Source organism: Muntiacus reevesi, chromosome 4 (assembly GCF_963930625.1).
Source record: "Muntiacus reevesi chromosome 4, mMunRee1.1, whole genome shotgun sequence".
In the NCBI taxonomy this organism is placed as follows: Eukaryota; Metazoa; Chordata; class Mammalia; order Artiodactyla; family Cervidae; genus Muntiacus; species Muntiacus reevesi.
The window spans coordinates 152333508-152341183 of record NC_089252.1 but is presented as its reverse complement, the minus strand read 5'-3'; the positions used below and the strand labels follow the sequence as shown (position 1 = coordinate 152341183).

Sequence of the window (7676 nt, the reverse complement as noted above, 5' to 3'; positions counted from 1 at the left end):
CGCGCGCCCCCGGCGCTCCCGCCGCCTCCGGTCACCCGGACGAGCTGCGGGACTCAGGTCCACGCCTTCGGCCCTCAACTCCCGCTCCTCCAGCTTTCTGCCGGGGGCACTGTCTCCGGGGTCTGCCGCCGCTTCTCCGGCGTCTGCCGCCGCTTCTCCGGCTCCACCACCGTGAAGCACCTCAGGACTGGCAAGATAGCTTTCCCTTGTGGGGTCTACCCTGCCAACGCCTTTCTGGGGTTCCTCAAAAGGATGCTCAAAAACGGAAACGAACGTTTTACTGAACACATGTTTTCAGCTTTAAAAAGATGTGCAAGATATCCTTCTTGGTTTACGCTTTTGCTGTGTGTACAATTTAATGTAAAGGGTCCCGCTCCTCCCCATTTTTAAAAAAGAATTAATAGGCAGTTTCCCATCAAAATTTGCAAGGCTTTTAAATTAATTTCAGACTTACCTTTTCTTTCTTTAGTTGGGCACATTTACAGACAAGGTTTTCCGTTCTCTTCATTCCAAAAAGAAACAACCAGTGAGAGTAAAAAGATGAGCTGACTTGAGTACTCCTCTGTGGTCAGGTCCATCATTCCAAACTAATACTGCTCTGCTTTTTATTGGTCCTTTATTAAGGTGATTATTCAAGATTTATTTGGGAGGATAAAGTTGTAGCATATTATTAAAAACTATTTTCCATTCTGTGCTTTTATGAGCATGGGATTCCATTTCTAAGGATAATTTATTTATTTTTTAAATTCCTGGCTGTACTGGGTCTTTGTTGCTGCCCACGGGCTTTCTCTAGCTGTGGTGAGCAGGGGCGGCGGGGGCTATGCGTAGCTTAGTTGGGGTGCACAGACTTCTCATTGTGTTGGCTTCTCTTGCTGTGAAGCACAGGCTCTACGGCGCATGAGCTTCAGTAGTTGCAGCATGCGGGCTCTAGGGTGCTCAGGCCCCAGTAGTTGTGGCTCGTGGGCTCTAGATTGTGAGCTCAGTAGTTGTGATATGCAAGCTATAGTTGTCCACAGCATGTGGAACCTTCTTGGACAGGGATCGAACCCCTTTCACCAGCACTGGCAGACAGATTCTTATCCACTGTACCACCAGCGAAGTCCCTTTAAGGATCATCTTTGTAGTTACTTTTGTGCTACTTTTCTAGGACTCCTGGATTGTAATTTTCTAGGTAGAAAGCTAGATCTTTTATTTTTAGGGCCTTGAACTGACAAGTATAAAAACGCACAATCTGATTATCAACAAATACTTTGTACAGACCAATAGTATAAGTACAAGTTAACAAAATCACTATTGAAATGTGACATATTTTTAATTAGCAGGTAGGTAATTGCTTTGCTTAATGGGGTTCACAGCAAAAAAAGATTGCTGTGTTCTGTTCCTTGTTTTTTAGGCTCTATTTCTCAAACACATCGTCATATTTTGGAATAAGCAAAATTTAATCTGAGCTTTAGAAATTGTTTGGATTTAAGAAATGTAAGGAGGAGTTCCATTCTAACCAAATTCTTCCTGACACGACAGTTCACCCTGATTTACCAGTTTTCATAGCATTGTTGAACACAGAGTGCCTCTGTAATTTTCTGACTCATGTTCTGGCGAGTAGGGAAAATTGCTTAAGGAGGTTGACATTACTCAAATGTACAGATGAGAAAAATTAATTTTCCCATATTGATCCTTAGAAAAGATCCCTCTATGTTCAACCCTGAAGAGGAGGAAAGTCCAGGTAGGTTGGATAAGACCACCACAGCATCTGCCAGATAATGCTTTCTTTTCTGCCAGTACAGTAGTTTGAGTTAAAACTGCAAGGAACTTGTCTGCATTGTTTATTAAACAACAAAGTTCCTCTAGCAAAACAGGAAATCTGAGGAGGGAAGATGTTTGTTAAGATGTGAACAGCATGGCCAAAATGATTTTTTGTTTTTAACTGTCCATCAGCGTTTCTACATGTAGTCAGATAATTTCCTTAGCAAATGGATTCTTGATGCCTTCATTGGATGTTGTTTTATGAAAATGTTTCTGGTCAATATTGACAGTACACTTAAATTTCATAGTTTATTATGTCTCCTGTTCATTTCAGGTTAGGTTATTGTACTAACTTTAGAGAAACAGTTTATTGAGTATGTAGAGTGCTAGTGGTACTTGTATTTTACCTATTTAAGAGATGAGATTATAATAGAAATCTTGTTTGGTTAATCTCTCTTGCTTGCATCTTTAATGTGATACCAGTTACATGACTTCTCACCTTATCTTTTTTAAAAAATTGTGATAAAATACACAAAATTTACCATCATAACGATTTTTAAATGTTCAATTCAGTCATGTTAAATACGGTCGCCTGTTATGCAACCAATTTCCAAAATTCTTTGCCTGTTGCAAAATTAAAACTTTATATCAACATTAAATAACTTACCATTCCAACTCATCCTCCAGGCTCTGGCTTACATCATTCTATGTCTGTTTCTATGAATTTGACTATTCTTAGTACCTCATATAATTGGAATCATACAGTAACTGTCTTATTGTGATTGGCTTATTTCACTTACCAAACTGCCCTCAACTTTCATCCATGTGTAGCATGTAGAATTCCTTCCTTTTAAAGGCTAGATAATACTTTAGTGTGTGTATATACCATGTTTTGTTTGTCCATTCATCCATTATGTCTTTCTTCTTGTTAGAAAAATCAATTGTATTATTCTCAGATATTTTTATCAGTTTCCTGTAGCTACTAATTAACAAATTAGCCCAAAGTAGATGGCCTTACACAACAGAAATTTATCCTGCCACAGTTTTAAAGGCCAGAAATCCAAAATCATAGCTGCCGGCCCCTCTTGAGGCTCTAGGGGAGAATCTTTCCTTACTTCCTCTAGCTTCTGGTGGCTGGTGGCATTTTTGTGGCCCCATCACTCTAATCTCTGCCTCTGTGGTCACATTGATTTCCTCCTCGTCTAGGGTATCAAATCTTCCCCTGCTTTACTTTCATAAGGACACCTGCCATTGGATTTAAGACCCACTCCAGTACTCTTGCCTGGAAAATCCCATGAACAGAGGAGCCTGGTGGGCTGTAGTCCATGAGGTCGCTAAGAGTCGGACATGACTGAGCGACTTCACTTTCACTTTTCACTTTCATGCATTGGAGAAGGAAATGGCAACCCACTGCAGTGTTCTGGCCTGGAAAATCCCAGGGACAGAGGAGCGTAGTGGGCTGCCGTCTATGGGGTTGCACAGAGTCGGACATGACTGAAGTGACTTAGCAGCAGCAGCAGCAGCAGATAATCCAGGATGATTTCTTCATTTCAATAAACTTAATTGCTACATCTGCAGAGATCCCTTTTCCAAATAAAGTAACGTTCACAGGTTCTAAAATTAGGATGTGGGCATATATTTTGGAGTGTTGTAATTCAGCCATCAGTCCACTATAGATCTCTGAGGCTTCTGATACCCTTGATTGCTTCTTCTTGATATACTCCTTTTTCTCTTCTTTGACACTGCACTTAACTGATCTTCTTCTTAATTTGGCTGGGCCACAGTATCCAGAGTATTATTGTCATACTTTAGTCTGTATGTTACTGTGAGGATGTTTTGGGGATGAGATTAACATTTAAGAAGGTAGACTTTGATAAAGCTGATAGTCTTTCGTAATGTGATGGGCCTCATCCAATGAGTTGAAGACCTTATTATAACAAAAACTGAACTCTAGAGCAAGAAGAATTTCTGCCACTCTGACTGCCTTTGGACTTGTATGGAAACTTCCCCCTGAATCTCCAGTCTGTGGGATTACCTCATCAGAAATTTTTGTACTCGTCAAGTCTCCACCATTGCCTAAGCCTTTGGCTAAAAATAAATATCTCCTTTCATGTATACATACATCCTGTTGATTCTGTTTCTCTGGAGAACCCTAATACCCTTTAACTCCTCTGTCTTCTTTACCTCCTTTGTCAATATTTGTGAAAAATGAATTAATTATATCTTCATCAAACTAGCCCTACTCTAGACTTCAGTACTTCTCAATGTGATATCATCACTTAAAAGCAGGTCCTTCTAACCTGCCACACAGCTGCCTCCAGACCTTGGAGACCTTGCTTATAATAAGCACATCGCAGGTATCACACACAAAATTAACGTAGTTGTTATTTAGTCCCTGAGTCATGTCCGACTCTTGTGACCCCATGGACTGGAGCCTCCCAGGCGCCTCTGTCCATGGAATTTCTCAGGCAAGCATACTGGAGTGGGTAGCCATTTCCTGCTCCAGGGGATCTTCCTGACCCAGGGACTGAACCCAGGTCTCCTGCATTGTAGCCAGATTCTTTACCAACTGAACCATCAGGGAATCTCTCACTTATACATCTTTCAACTTGTCACATCCAATTATTTTCCAGTTCTTACAGACTCAGCTGGTTTTGCTCCTGAAAGCAGAACCCATTTTTAAGTTCCCTTTTTGTTTGTTTGGATTCCTTTTTTTGTGTCTTGTTGCTCTACTCTTCTTACCTTCCCTTGTTTTCTATATTGGCCCTATATGAACAAATCCACACTCAATTGTCAAGTTCATTTTCTGAAATGCTTTTCTGACTGGTCAGTCTCCCACATGCTGATTTTCATTGCCTCTCACTGCTTACAGAACATGGTCCAAACTCCTCATCTTGGTACCCAAGGCTCTCTGCAGTGTCTTTCTTAACAGTGTCCTATGGCCCACATTACATGTTGTTTTCTGCTGTTTTACTAATCTGGAAGACAACCCCTCACTCTCTAGCTATACGCCCAGTTTCCGCTGTCTCTACGTTTTAAAAGTTAACCCACACTTTGGAGTCCTATCAACCTCCGTGAAGCCGTTTTTCAATCTCTAATATGTAAGAAGTCTTGTGTCTTCAAATACCTTTAGCATTTCATGTGTCTTTTCTAGCACCTCTCTTACACTTTTCCTATAGTCACAGATATATGTGAACTGACCCCAGTCTTCCTATTAGACCATGTAGTCCAAGGACTTTATCTTGCTGCTTTTTGCATCTCACATGTATCTGTTACTCATTCATTCAATTGTCCTTTCATTCACTACATTGTTTCTGAAATTGGGGATGTAATCATGATCACTGTGTTCTGTAAACATTTCTGGAATTTAAAAAATCTTGATGCTTTTCATTTTACATGTGGAAGTGAATGTTGCTAAGTCACTGATCCTCAGTGGAATTGCAAAATGTGAGTGCTGAGCAGTTTCTCAGGGATGTTCTTTTAGGTTATCAAATCATGTGATTCTTTGGTAATTAAAACGATTGTATATCTACTCAGTAAAACAACTGTTTGGAGACAGTTCCACTTAGTTCATGCAATTTAATGAAATTTCTTTTGAAAAATCTGTATTGTAATATTTTTCTTTTAAAAACCTTTATTTTTATGGTAATTATGTTTTCAGCAGTGACTACTCAGACAGTTAGAAAAATTGCATACTCTAATACTACCTCTTTCTTTAGAAACTAACTGATATAAAACAGTGGCACCTTATTGTTGGCCCTGTCAAATTATGTGTTCTTATTATTTATATATATGAATCCTCTGCTCTAACCATGAATATTTTCCCACTTTTTCTCATCTATTTTGTCTCCAGTTGTTTAACATTTATCAGAACTGTCATGATACTAGATTTGTATAACGGTTTAAAGTTTTAAGGGGCTTCCCTGGTGCCTCAGACAGTAAAGAAACTTCATGCAATGCAGGAGATCCAGGTTTGATCCCGGGGTTAAGAAGGAATCCCTTCACCACTGGAGAAGGAAATGGCAACCCACTCCAGTATTCCTGCCCTAAGAATTCCATGAACAGAGGAGCCTGGCGGGCTACAGTCTGTGGGGTTGCAGAGTCGGACACGACTGAGCGACTAATGCTTTGACACTTAAAGTTTTGAAAGAAAACAAATAGCCTTGTTTGAGCACTGAAATAATCCTGTCTGACAGGCTGAATGATGTATTCTCAGGTTTTATTTTTTAACTTTCAGAGATTTGAAAATTGAAGCATAGAGAGAGGAAGTCAGCAATTTTCAAGATGAGGGCAAATGTTTCTGAGAGACAGAAACCATTTAAGACAATGTATGCAAATAACAAGATTTATTATAAGAATACAGGGCCTGGCTTCATTTCTGCTTCTCTCTTTTTCTCTCTCTTTCCTAATGGGATCTCTCTATGCACTCAGTGATAGAGTATGGCCACCTTACCCTTTCCAATTGCCAGTCACAGTTCTAGCCACATGCAGAGATTAAATAGTTCCTTCTAAGTTCCAGATTCCTAGGGGAGCATATGATTGAGCCTGCTTGGCTCAGGCATCAAATCATCCGGGCCAAGTTGGCTAATTTAGCCAATATACACTGTTCATGAATGAAATGCAATTACTATAAGAGGGGAGATGCATCTTGGATTTGACAGTCTTAGAATTTCTGCTTTTTAAAATTTGGTGGAGCTGGTGCTTAGAACCTCAGTTAGAAGTCACAAACTCATAGCATCCCAAGGACAGTTAAATAACATAAATGAATAAACCTGACAGATGGAGGCTGCAGGACCCAGATGGAGCACTGGCTCCATTGAAAGGGAGCTGCGACTACTCAGTTTCAACTGACTGATGCTCAATGGGAGTCTGGGCCCAGATAACCAATCTTCTGATTTTCAAGTAAACTCAGAAATTGGGATTTTATATAAAGTTCCTGTTTAAATTTTTTAAATCCCAAATGAGTGAGAAAACAAAAGCAAACCAAAATCCATGACTGCAGGTCATAGCTGACCTATCTGCCGGTAGTTTAGGACTTCTGACCTAGATCTGTCTGGTCAGTTGTCACATAATGATGTGTAAGCTCTCACATCCTCCATGAAGTTTTTATGCAATGAAAGCGAAAACAATGTGTACATCATTAATGTGTATAGTCCACGCGTTTGTGTATGCTGGGTATACAAATAAAGCATAAAGCATCTTTCATCTACCTTGTCTCTGAATGAGAAACTTGATGAAAGCATATCTTCACTTTGTGAGATAATTTATTATAAAGAGTTGCACTATTTGCTTTAGGCTTTCCTAAGAAAAAGATGATGCTGTGAAAGTGCTGCACTCAACAGGCCAGCAAATTTGGAAAACAGAGCAGTGGTCACAGGACTGGAAAAGGTCAGTTTTCATTCCAGTCCCAAAGAAAGGCAATGCTAAAGAATGCTCAAACTACCACACAGTTGCACTCATCTCTACGCTAGCAAAGTAATACTCAAAATTCTCCAAGCCAGGATTCAACAGTCTGTGAACTGTGACCTTCCAGATGTTCAAGCTGGTTTTAGAAAAGACAGAGGAACCAGAGGTCAAATTGTCAACATCCGTTGGATTATTGTAAAAGCAAGAGACTTCCAGAAAAACATCTATTCTGCTTTATTGACTATGCCAAAGCCTTTGACTGTGTGGATCACCACAAACTGTGGAAAATTCTGAAAGAGATGGGAATACCAGACCACTTGACCTGCCTCTTGAGAAATCTGTATGCAGGTCAGGAAGGAACAGTTAGAACTGTACATGGAACAACAGATTGGTTTCAAATCGGGAAAGGAGTATGTCAAGGCTGTATATTGTCACCCTGCTTATTTAACTTACATATGGAGTACATCATGAGAAATGCTGTGCTGGATGAAGTGCAAGCTGAAATCAAGATTGCTGGGAGAAATATC

At 40.0% G+C, this 7676-nt stretch overlaps 1 protein-coding gene across 3 annotated transcripts in view; it reads left to right on the top strand.

Moving 5' to 3' along the window:
• Positions 1–63: 63 nt before the first annotated feature.
• The window catches only part of TMEM117 (transmembrane protein 117), a 596659-nt gene continuing 589046 nt past the window's right edge, over positions 64–7676 (top strand). Inside the window, exons 1-2 of one of the 3 annotated variants that reach the window (XM_065934575.1) lie at positions 64–344; positions 1680–1723. The gene's annotated coding sequence lies outside the window, so the exon portion shown is untranslated. Of the gene's footprint in view, positions 345–1047; positions 1724–7676 lie in introns of those variants that run through there. The other 2 variants (XM_065934576.1, XM_065934577.1) reach the window with 2 other exon arrangements.